Below are 12,999 nucleotides of genomic sequence, written 5' to 3' on the forward strand. Positions count from 1 at the left end.
ATACTTTTCCTCCAGCGTTCCCAGGCTCGCAAACGTCCCGTCTATAAACAGGTCCCTCAGTTTCCTAATTCCTGCTCGTTGCCAGCTCTGGAACCCCCCGTCCATCCTTCCTGGGACAAACCTGTGGTTATTCCTGATCGGGGACCACACCGAGGCACCCGTCACCCCCCTGTGTCGCCTCCACTGCCCCCAGATCCTTAAGGTTGCCACCACCACTGGGTTTGTGGTATACCTTTTCGGGGAGAGCGGCAGCGGCGCCATCACCAGCGCCTTTAGGCTCGTTCCTTTGCAGGACGCCATCTCCAGCCTCTTCCACGCCGCCCCCTCTCCCTCCCTCATCCACTTACAAACCATCGCCACATTGGCGGCCCAGTAGTAGTCGTTCAGGCTCGGCAACGCCAGTCCCCCTCTGTCCCTGCTACACTGCAGGAACCCCCTCTTTACCCTCGGGGTCTTCCCTGCCCACACAAAGCTCATAATGCTCCTGTCTATTTTTTTGAAAAAGGCCTTTGTGATCAGAATGGGGATACACTGAAACACGAAAAGGAACCTCGGGAGAACCATCATTTTTACCGCCTGCACTCTGCCCGCCAATGAGAGCGGCAACATATCCCACCTCTTGAAATCCTCCTCCATCTGCTCCACCAGCCGCGTCAGATTAAGCCTGTGTAGAGTTCCCCAGCTCCTAGCTACCTGGATCCCCAAGTATCGGAAGCTCCTTTCCACTCTCCTTAACGGCAGGGCGTCTATTCCTCTTCCCTGGTCCCCGGGGTGTATTACAAAAAGCTCGCTCTTCCCCATATTCAGCCTGTATCCCAAAAAAATCTCCAAACTCCCTCAATATCTGCATAACCTCTGGCATCCCCTCTACAGGGTCCGCAACATATAGCAGTAAGTCATCTGCGTAGAGTGACACTCGATGCTCCCCTCCCCCTCTAACCACCCCCCTCCATTTCTTAGAGTCCCTCAACGCTATGGCCAGTGGTTCAATTGCCAATGCAAACAGTAATGGGGACAGGGGGCACCCCTGCCTTGTTCCCCTGTGTAGCCGGAAATACTCCGATCTTTGCCGGTTTGTGACAACACTTGCCACAGGGGCCCCATATAGGAGTCTGACCCATCTGACAAACCCCTCCCCGAACCCAAACCTCCTCAACACCTCCCATAAGTACTCCCACTCTACCCTATCGAATGCCTTCTCCGCATCCATCGCCACCACCATCTCTGCCTCCCCCTCCGCTGGGGGCGTCATCATCACCCCCAGCAGCCGTCGAACGTTGACATTCAGTTGTCTCCCCTTTACAAACCCTGTCTGGTCTTCATGCACCACCCCTGGGATGCAATCCTCTATCCTTGTCGCCAGCACGTTTGCCAGCAGTTTGGCGTCTACATTTAGGAGTGATATAGGCCTATATGACCCGCATTGCAGCGGATCTTTATCCCGCTTCAGGATTAGTGATATCGTCGCCTCCGACATTGTCGGGGGTAGTATCCCCCCCTTCTCTGGCCTCGTTAAAGGTTCTCGCCAACAGCGGGGCCAACAGGTCCACATATTTCCTGTAGAATTCCACCGGAAACCCGTCTGGTCCCGGGGCCTCCCCTGCTTGCATGTTCCCCAGTCCTTTAGTCACCTCGTCCACCTCAATTGGCACCCCCAGACCTGCCACCTCCTGCTCCTCCACCTTCGGGAACCTTAGTTGGTCCAGAAAATGTAGCATTCCCTCTTTTCCCTCCGGGGGTTGGGACTTATATAGCCTCTCATAAAAGGTCCTAAACACCTCATTTACCTTCCCTGCTCTCTGCTCCGTAGTTCCCATTTCATCCCTAACTCCCCCAATCTCTCTCGCCGCTATCCTCTTGCGAAGTTGGTGGGCCAGCAGCCAGCTCGCCTTTTCCCCATACTCATATCTCATCCCCTGTGCCTTCCTCCACTGTGCCTCTGCCTTTCTTGTGGTCAGCAGGTCAAACTCCATCTGAAGTCTTCGCCTTTCTCTATATAGTCCTTCGTCCGGGGCCTCCGCATATCTTTTATCCACCCTCAAAATCTCCCCCACTAATCTCTCCCTTTCTTTGCCCTCTTGTTTCTCCTTGTGGGCTCTAATGGAGATCAGCTCTTCCCCTAACCACCGCCTTCAGCACTTTACATACTACCCCCACCTGGACCTCACCATCGTCATTGACCTCCAGGTATCTCTCAATACACCCCCGCACCCTTCCACAGACCCCCTCATCCGCCAATAGTCCCACATCCAGTCGCCAGAGTGGGCGCTGCTCCCTCTCCTCTCCTAGTTCCCGATCCACCCAGTGCGGGGCATGGTCTGAAACGGCTATGGCCGAGTACTCCGTTCCTGCCACCTTCGAGATCAGTCCCCTACTCAGAACAAAAACGTCTATTCGGGAATATACCTTGTGGACATGGGAGAAAAGGGAGAACTCTTTGGCCGACGGCCTAGCAAATCTCCACGGATCCACTCCCCCCATTTGTTCCATAAACCCCCTGAGCACCTTGGCCGCTGCCGGCCTTCTTCCGGTCCTGGATTTTGACCGGTCTAGCCCTGGATCCAGCACAGTATTAAAGTACCCCCCATTACCAGGCTTCCCACCTCCAGGTCCGGGATACGTCCCAGCATCTGCTTCATAAATCCCGCGCCATCCCAGTTCGGGGCATATACATTTACCAGCACGACCTCCTTTCCCTGCAATCTGCCACTCACCATCGCATATCTGCCCCCGTTATCCACCACTATATTCTTAGCCTCGAACGGCACCCGTTTTCCCACCAGTATCGCCACCCCCCTATTTTTTGCGTCCAACCCTGAGTAGAACACCTGTCCCACCCATCCTTTTCTTAACCTAACCTGATCCGCCACCTTCAGATGCGTCTCTTGAAGCATGACTACGTCCACCTTCAGTCTTTTAAAGTGCGCGAACACCCGGGCCCTCTTAATCGGCCCATTTAGGCCTCTCACATTCCACGTGATCAGCCGGATTGGGGGGCAACCCAGTTAGTCCCCCCCCCCCACCCCCCCGCTAGATCCCCATCTAGCATGGTTACTCCCCCCATAATGCTTCCGAAAGTCAGCTAACTCTAACTGACCTCGGCCTCCCCCGTTCTCTCTTTGACCCCCCTGCATGTGGGGTTCTCTTCCTTCCTGCACCTATCTTCCCGCCATCATCTCCCTCGCGCGGGAAAAACCCCGTGCTTTCCTATCGGCCCCGCCCCCTATGGCGCAGCTCCCTCATTCCCCATCCCCCCTCTCAGACCCTTTTTCCACCGGCGCCCACATTTCTCCGTGTCCCCCCATCGAGAGGAGAGAGATTCCCCATCTATCGTTACAATATTATAAACCTCCCATTCCCCAATTTACATTTCTGTACCACAACCTCGTTGTTTCCCCCCCAACATCAGACTCTCAGTTCTAGTCCAGTTTCTCTTCTTGGATGAAGGTCCTTGCCTCATATGCCGTTTCGAAGTAGTGGTGCTTGCCTTGATGCGTGATCCACAATCGCGCCGGCTGCAGCATCCCAAATTTTATTTTCTTCCTGTGAAGCACCGCCTTGGCCCGATTGAAGCTCGCCCTCCTTCTCGCCACCTCCGCGCTCCAGTCCTGATACACTCGTATCACCGCATTCTCCCACTTGCTACTCCGTACCTTCTTGGCCCAGCTCAGAACAGCCTCTCTGTCCGTGAAGCGGTGAAATCTCACCACTATCGCCCTTGGTATTTCTCCCGCCTTTGGTCTTCTCACAAGGACCCGGTGCGCTCCTTCCACCTCCAGGGGGCCCATTAGGGCCTCAGCTCCCATTAGCGTATGGAGCATCGTGCTCCCATAAGCCCCAACATCAGCTCCCTCTGTTCCTTCGGGGAGACCTAGAATCCATAGGTTCTTCCTCCTCGAGCTGTTCTCCAGGGCTTCCAGCCTTTCGATACACCTCTTATGTAGTGCCTCATGCATCTCCGTTTTTACCACCAGGCCCTGTATCTCGTCCTCATATTCGGCTGCCTTTGCCTTCACGCCACGGAGTTCTATCGCCTGGACCCTTTGTGTTTCCTTCAGCCCATCGATTGCCAATAACATCGGCGCCAGCACCTCCTTCTTTAGTTCCTCCACACACCGTCGGAGGAATTCCTGCTGGTCCGGGCCCCATGTCGTCTGGGCTCCATCCACCGCCATCTTGCTTCTTCCTTCTCTTCTCTGCCGCTGCTCCAAAGGATTCTTCGCAATCTGACCACTGCCACTGGTCCTTTCCATACACACCCGGGGGGGGGGGGGCGAACCTTCCTTCGTCACCCCACACTGGGTTTGGTCTGAAAAAATTTCCGTTGGGGCTCCCGAAAAGAGCCCAAAAGTCCGTTAGAACAGGAGCTGCTGAAACGTGCGGCTTAGCAGTGCATCGCTGCAACCGGAAGCCCGTAGCACTTCTTTCTTGTCTGCCGTGTAGCCACTTAAATTGGCCAACTCCCGATTTAAAATGGCGAACGGCAAAGTCAGCCAACAAGACAAAAACCAGCAGCTGCAGGTTTGCTGTGTATTTACCTCTGCAAAAACCAGACAACATCGATACCAGCGACCATCAGCATAACAAAGTGAACAGCCATCTGCATACTGATGAGCAATCCCTGGCAACCTAAGTAACATTTTGACACACAAAGCAAAGCCAGACTCCTCGGCGCCAGCAGGAGCCAACACAAAGGAGGTGAACGAGCACCTCAAGACCGCCCATCGATCAGGGAACCGCTCCAGTATTGGAGAAAATCGAACTAAGCGATTGGGACAAAGTCCAATCACTTGGAACCAGGTACAGGGTCCGCCCCGAAAGGCAGGAAGCCCCAAGTTCAAATCGCTCTCTTCTTCACCTCTTCGCTCTCTTCACGCTCTTCTTCCTGCCCGGGTCACCCAGCAACAACGAACCAACATTGACCGTGACCGGTGCAGTGACTCCAGTGATCATCGAACTCGTAAATCTTAATTCAACGCTCGCTACGAGATAGGCGCTCCTAGCTACCGATCCATACCAACTTCAAATCCCGCAGACTCAGAACCCGAACGAAAGGCCATTTGTTCCCATAACCTGGTGGGCCAGTCCGAAAGTTAAGTATCGGCGACTCGAGAGCAAAGGTAATAAAACAGAGCAATTGAACTAAGGAGAGAATTAGCAACAGCCGGCTGCGGCATGGCTGTAATGGCGCTCACTTTGTCTGCATCCGGACGCACTCCTGACCGGGATATGTGGTCCCACAGAAACTTTAGCTCAGTTTGGCCAAAAGAACACTTGGCTCGGTTGAGGCGCAGGCCGTGTTCTCGTATCCGAGCAAAGACACGCTGGAGATGACTGATGTGCTCCTGTGGTGTGGTGGACCAGATGATGACGTTGTCAACATAGACGTGCATCCCTTCGATGCCCTCCATCATCTGTTCCATGGTTCTGTGAAATACCTCGGATGCTGAGATGATGCCAAACGGCATTCTGTTGTAGCAGTACCTGCCAAAAGGAGTGCTGAAGGTGCACAGCTTTCGGCTGGACTGATCCAGTTGGATCTGCCAAAAACCCTTTGAGGCATCAAGCTTTGTAAAAATTTTAGCCCGGGCCATTTCGCTCGTTTGGGTATGGGGTAGTGTTCCCTCATGATGTTGTTGTTTAGGTCTTTCGGGTTTATACAGATCCGAAGTTCGCCAGAGGGCTTTTTAACGCACACCATGGAGCTGACCCATGGCGTGGGCTCCGTGACCCGGGGTAGCACCCCTTGGTCCTGGAGATCCTGCAGCTGCTGCTTGAGGCGGTCTTTGAGTGGTGCTGAGACTCTACGAGGTGTGTGAATGACCGGGGTGGCGTCCAGTTTGAGCCATATTCTGTAAGTGTAGGGCAGTGTGCCCATGCCCTCGAATGCCTCCTGGTTGTGGGCGAGGAGCGAGTGGAGCCGTGCCCTAAATTCTGCATCCGGGAAGTCTGACGTGCCTTCTGGAGACAGAGCGTGTACCCCCTGAACGAGGTGGAGAATCTTGCACGCCTTTGCGCCTAGCAGGGAGTCCTTCAATGATCCAACTATCTCAAAGGACAGTGTGGCTGTGTATGCATTGTGTGTCACCTGGAGCTGGCAGGATCCCATGCCCGGGATAACGTTTCCGTTGTAGTCGACCATCTTACAACGAGATGGCCGAACCGGTGGTCTGACCTTCAAGGTATAGAAGGCTGACCATGCTATTAGGTTGGCGGAGGCACCAGTGTCTAAACGGAATGTGATTGGTGATCGGTTGACCGTTAGGGTGGCACACCATTCATCACCCGGATTGACACTGTTCACTGGCATCGGCTGGTGGGTCCTGCTTGGGGACATCAGGTTCCTGTCAATGACCGCAACATGGAAGGCTTCCCGGTCGTCTGTATCACCGGTCTGTATATCGTCAGGGTATGATTCGGAGTACGGAGGCTGAATGGTCCGCACGTCCCTGCGAGGTTGTCGGAATTGGGAGCATTGGCAGGTTGAGCTGCTCGACAGCAGGCAGCGTAGTGGCCCATCTTGCCACAGCGGAGGCATTGTCGGTTCTTTGCTGGACATTGCCGCTTTAAATGTGCGGATCCACAGTTGCCGCACGTCGTGACGTTCGTTGCGCCATCGCTCATGCGCAGTTCGGTCCTGCGTAGAGCGTGCCTGCGCGTCACGTCCCTCTGCGTCGACGTCTCTTTTGGCACGTACAAGCGTGGGAGGCCGCTGAAAGCGCGCAAAATGGCAGCCCTCGTCCGGGCCACGGGCCGGGAGGAATTCGATCGCCTGGACCCGCTCGGCCTCATAGGACCCCTACCTTGCCGATTCGGCCGCGTAGGACCCCTGCCGTGCTGACTCGGCCACCTGGAATTGGGAGTATCGGCTGGTCGCGTTTTCATGGAGGACGCAGGCTTCGATGGCGGTGGCTAGGGTGAGGCTTTTAATTTTGAGGAGCTGTTGGCGTAGGGTGCCCGAGGTGACCCCAAAAACTATCTGGTCCCGAATCATGGAATCGGAGGTGGCCTCGTAACCGCAGGACTGCGCGAGGATACGGAGGTGTGTTAGGAAAGATTGAAAAGGCTCATCCTTACCCTGCAGGCGCTGCTGGAAGAGGTACCTCTCGAAACTCTCATTTACCTCGACGCTGAAGTGTTGCCCGAGTTTAAGGAGAACCGTCTTGTACTTCGTCTTGTCCTCACCTTCCGCGAACACCAGGGAGTTGTAGACATGGATGGCGTGTTGCCCTGCCGTGGAGAGGAGGAGGGCGATTTTCCTGGTGTCCGAAGCATTCTCCCTTTCTGTGGCTTCTAGGAAGAACTGGAAGCGCTGTTTAAACAGCTTCCAGTTGACATCGAGGTTTCCAGCGATTTGGAGCGGCTGCGGTGGGCTGATGGTGTCCATGGCGCAGGATGGCGGATTCCTGAAGATGTGTAGGTAGGTCTCACAGTTGCTGGGTTCCAATCCTGGTACTATGTCGTGTTGGGTGCTTTGCTACACAGACGAACCAACACGGTTGCAGATGGTACAACTCTGTTTTATTACTAACAATAACAACATCTATAAACTTGTAACTGTGGTTCGTTCATTACCCTTTAACCTGTGGACCCAGCCCTAACACTATCTTGGAGAGGCACTCAGCACATGGTGAATGTCTGAGTGGCTTGCTGTGAGCTCTGTGCCCTGAGCTGTCTCCTGCTGGAATCAGCGGGAACTGTGGTGTTCCCCGTTTTATAGTGCGTGTGCCCTTGCTTGTGATTGGCTGTGATGTTGCGTGTGTGTTGATTGGTCCATTGATCTGTCTATCAGTGTATATGTGTGTTTGCACCATGATGTTTATCTGAATATCATGACATGGAACAGGAGATTTCTAACAGCATTTTGAGATACCTGACAGTCACCATACAATAGATCGGGACGCCATTTTTAAATGTGGAACTCCCCATTGTAAAAAAAAAGGAGCTATGTGCAGCCTCGGCCACACGTTTCCCTTTTAGGCCCTTTATTCAACAGGAGTAGCGATGATAGCCACATGTTTTTCGGCACTGTGAGTACTGGGAAACATGCGGCTAAACGCGCTCGCTAGGGCCCTTGAGCGATTCTCCAGAAAATCTCTAAGTTAATTTGTGGCAGGTTTTTCAGGGAGTTTCCCGTCGGTTCTGCCGGCAAGTTCCCACCGCTATTCAATGACACTTAGGGCGGGATTCTCCAGCTGCATCTCGCCCGTGGTGTTCTTGTGGCAGCCGGGTCGGGAGAATCCAGCCCTTTGTCACTTTTTTGGTCCTGGGAGTTTCTCACTGCTTTAGCGCATACTTCGAATTTTTTTTAGCTATGGGGAGCTGAACGCCGAGATCGGCCCACCATTTTGAAAGGGTGCCCCGATCTCGAAGTGGAGCTTGTGAGTCCCCTACACCCCCCACCCATGGGCATGTCACCTTTCACACATATGGGCACTACCCCACAACCCCCAAGTGAGGACACCCTGCTGTGGGGCAGAGCCAAGGTGCCCACATTCCAGGAGGAGGACCAGGGGGCCACCCTGCACTTACCCTGACCACCCAATGGTCTCCGATGGCCCGGGAAGGCCCCCAGGCGGTGTTCCGTCTGGTCCACATTTGTGTGGACCAGTGCTGAACGGTGCCCGGCTACTGCCTCGCTGGGGAGGCCGATGGATATAGGGTGAGTTAAAGTCGGTTTTCTTATTATGAACATTTTGTTTAATTTTCACCTGAACAAGGTTGTATTTTGTAAGAGTCCTTCCTGTTTATTTCCTTTGTTCCCATTTATTTTATTTCAATTTTTTTTTTGTCCGTGGACCCATAATCATAATGTGCCTTAAAGCAGAAGGATGTTTGCCAGGACAGTGTGCTCCTAGGCTTTGTATTTTGGGGAAGAGAAACCAGATTCAGTGGCACCAAGTAAATCTGAGGAACCGATTTGTAGGAAGTCAGTTCGATTGGTTAACTGGCAACTGGTGGGTTGGCCAGGGACAGTGCTCTGCCTGACAACAGTCAGCAATTGGTTCCTGTCAGGTGTTTGTTTCAGAGAGAACCTGGCAGAAGCCTCTACATCCTCGAAGGAAGAGGAACTGTATTTCCTCCCTTTCTCTGTTGCCGGTCGCCTGCTGTCTCCGTGAGTCTGCAGTGAAGATCATTACAAGCTGAAGGAAAAGAAAGTACCCAACTGAAGGCCTAACCTTGAGAAAGAAACTAACTGGAAGACATCCATCTGAATCAAAGATTCTTAACCATTTATTGTATTATATTTTCTTTATATCTCAACCACCCTTTTCCCTCTGTGTTGTGTGTGTAGAGGGTTGGGGGAGTAAAAAAAGGGGGTGGGATTAGGAGGCAGATAGTGGATAGTCAGTTGTATTATTTTTGCCCATTTAATTATAATTACTGTTACTAAAAGTTTAATAATAAAAGGTTACTTGTGTTTAAATTTACAAACCTGGTGACAGTAGTCAACTTAACTCAACCAAAGCCACTGGTATTAATATAAAATCTAATTTCACCTCTGTTGCGACTCCGGATCAAGTGGGGCTGGAATTGACCACCTACTAGCCCAGGGTGTGTCGTAATAATTTGTTCACAGATCTCATTGCTAATTTGATCATCAAATTCCAGGAAATATCATTGTCGGTCAACTATTAACAGAGTTTGTGTGATTGTCCTTGACGCCCATTTATCCATGATGCTTGATAGCAATTCTTCTATGGGAATTTGTATATTTTCTACAAGTTGATTATTCTAACTCTTTGTTGACTCTTTTTGCTTTCACTCAGAAAATGAAGGTCTGTATTTGTCTATTGGAAAACATATAATTTATGAAATTTTGGCTGCTTTGTGTTTTTAAAATATATATTTTTATTCAAATTTTCAATATTTTAACATTTTTACAAAGAATAAACACAAACCCAACACAAACCGCTGCTCTCCCCCTCCCTCAAACTGCCCCCTCCCCTACCCCTTGACGGCAACCAGATCCTCAAACAAGCCTCATCTCTTGTGGAATCCCTCATCTGCACCTCTCAGAGCAAATTTCACCCCGAATATGGCCTCCAGGGACCAGGGCGGCACGGTAGCACAATGTTTAGCACTGTTGCTGCACAGCACCAGGGTCTCAGGTTCAATTCCCGGCTTGGGTCACTGCCTGTGCTGAGTCTGCACGTTCTCCCCGTGCCTGTGTCGGTTTCCTCCGGGTGCGCCGGTTTCCTCACACAGGTCCTGAAAGATGTGCTTGTTAGGTGAATTGGACATTTTGAATTCTCCCCCTGTGTACCCGAACAGGTGCTGGAGTGTGGCGACTGGGGGATTTTCACGGTAACTTCATTGCAGTGTTAATGTTAGCCTACTTGTGAAAATAATAAAAATTATTGGAATTATTATTATTAGGCTCCAAATCTACATGCAAAACCTCTGACATGGTGCTAAAAAATTACCCCCAAAATGTCTCCAACTTTGGGCAGGACCAGAATTTACGAACATGATTAGTTAAGCCCCTCCTTCACCATTCGCATCTATCCTTCACCTTCACCCCTCACACAGCCGGCTCATCCTCGCCTTTGTTAAGTGCACCCTGTGCACCACCTTTAATTGAATCAACCCCAGCCTCGCACACGAGGTTGAGGCATTAACCCTTTGCATCACCTCAAACCATAATCCCTTCTCCAACACCGTCCCCAGCTCCTCCTCCCACTTGGCCTTAATCCCTTGCATGGACACCTTATCCCTCCTCCATGATCCCACCATAAACCACTGAAATGACCCCACCCTCCAGCCTAATCACCGACAGAACCTCCTCCAGTAACGAAGAGGACCTTTCTCGCGAAGTTCTGCATCTGCATGTATCTGAAAGCCTACTCATGCTGGAGCCCCAACTTCTCCCCCAACTTCTCCAAGCTTGTGAACCGCTCCTCCAAAACCAAATCCTTCATATCCTTCACCTCTCTCTTCTCCCATCCCCAGAACCTTGCATCTATCCTCCCTGGCTCAAACCCATGGTTCGCTCTTATCGGCATCACCCTTGAGCCTGCCCTCAACTTATTTTTTTAAATAAATGTGGAGTACCCAATTATTTTTTTCCAATTAAGGGGCAATTTAGTGTCGCCAATCCACCTAACCTGCACATCTTTGGGTTGTGGACACGGGGAGAATGTGCAAACTCCACACAGACAGTGACTCGGAGCCAGGATCGAACCCGGGTCCTCAGCGCCGTAGGCAGCAGTGCTAACCACTGCGCCACAATGTTGCCCTTGCCCTCAACTTAACGTGCTCATCGGGATACGGACCCCGGAAGTGTAGAAGATTTTAGTTTAGAAGGGCAGCATGGTCGGCGCAGGCTTGGAGGGCCGAAAGGCCTGTTCCTGTGCTGTACTTTTCATTGTTCTTTGTTCTTTGTGCTGCTGGAATTTGTTTCCAAATCTTCAGCATAGCTACCACCACAGGACTCCCTGAATACCTCCCCTGGGGCAAACGGTTGCAGTGCCATTGTCAGCGCCCGCAAGCCCGACCCCTTACAGGAACCCACTTCCATCCGCACCCATAAGACCTTCATATCCCTACTCCAGCCCCACACCTTCCCTGCGTTCACCACCCAGTAATAGTATAGCAAATTCAGACGGGTCAACTCACCCCACTGCCGTCCCCTTTGGAGCACCGCTTTCCTTATCCTAGTCACCTTGCCTGCCCACACAAACAACGAGACCAGCCTATCCACCCCCTTAAAAATGACTTTGATAAAAAGTACTGGCAGACACTGAAACCGAAACAAAAAACGAGGCAGAATGTTCATCTTCACTGCCTGCACCCAGCCTGCCAACAACAAGGGGAGACTATTCCACCTTCGTCCTCCTTCACCCTCCCAAACAAGCTCATGAAATTTAGCTTACGAAGCTGTGCCCAAATCCCCGACACCTGCACCGTCATATACCTAAAATGAGTTGTCGCCACCTGGAATGGCAACCCCCACACTTACGCCCCGTGAGCCTGGAGAAGACACCACAAAATACTCACTTTACCCAAAATTCAATGAGTACTCCAAAAATGCCCCAAATCTTCTTAGCAACCCCCATTATATCCCTCACTGATGAGCTCAGGTCCGAGATGTACAGCAGCAGACTGTCCACGAAAAGAGACACCCTATGCTCCACCCCCTCACTATCACCTTCCATAAGTCCGAACCCCTCAGCGTAATGGCCAAGGGCTCTATCGCCAGCTAGAACAGAATCATAGAACTTTTACAGTGCAGAAGGAGGCCATTCGGCCCATCGGGTCTGCACCAGCCGTTGGAAAGAGCACCCTACTTAAGCTCACACCTCCACCCTATCCTGTAACCCAACCTAACCTTTTTGGACACTTAGGGCAATTTAGCATGGCCAATCCACCTAATCTGCACATCTTTGGACTGTGGGAGGAAACCGGAGCACCCGGAGGAAACCCATGCAAACGCGGGGAAAACGGGAATATTCCGCACAGACAGTGACCCAAGCCGGGAGTCAGCCCCTGGAACAGGTTGGCAGGGCGGGGCATGAGCTACCGGCAAGTGGGCATGGGGGGGCTGGGCCCTCCTCACCAATCCTTCCTTTCCACCCCAATTCCTCATTCCTCTCCCCTCCCATTCCCCAACCCTCCCACACCCCCCCCCAACTACCCTGTTACACCCTCCAAGGGTCTATGTAACATCACCCCAGGGCCTGTGTCGGCACTCTCAGTGAGTCAATATTCAAGTCAGGTGAGTGATGATAACTTGCTCTGAGGTTAGCTCTGGTGCTCCTCAGTTTATACCAAAGTCTGATCCCTGCCTTTCTGCTGACAGCATGCTCACACCCATCCTCTGAACAGAGTCTGCATCAGTGGCATTTGACCTTGGACCACTGTGCCTGGGTGGTGGGGGACCAAAGGGCACAGGGGGTGGGGTGCAGGCAGGCCCGCTGTGGAGATTAATGTACAGAGGTTTCACATGTATTCGGTGTAACATGTTTTAATTGTGAATATATGACATTTTCATTCCCC

The sequence above is a fragment of the Scyliorhinus torazame genome, chromosome 17, assembly GCF_047496885.1.
Source record: "Scyliorhinus torazame isolate Kashiwa2021f chromosome 17, sScyTor2.1, whole genome shotgun sequence".
In the NCBI taxonomy this organism is placed as follows: Eukaryota; Metazoa; Chordata; class Chondrichthyes; order Carcharhiniformes; family Scyliorhinidae; genus Scyliorhinus; species Scyliorhinus torazame.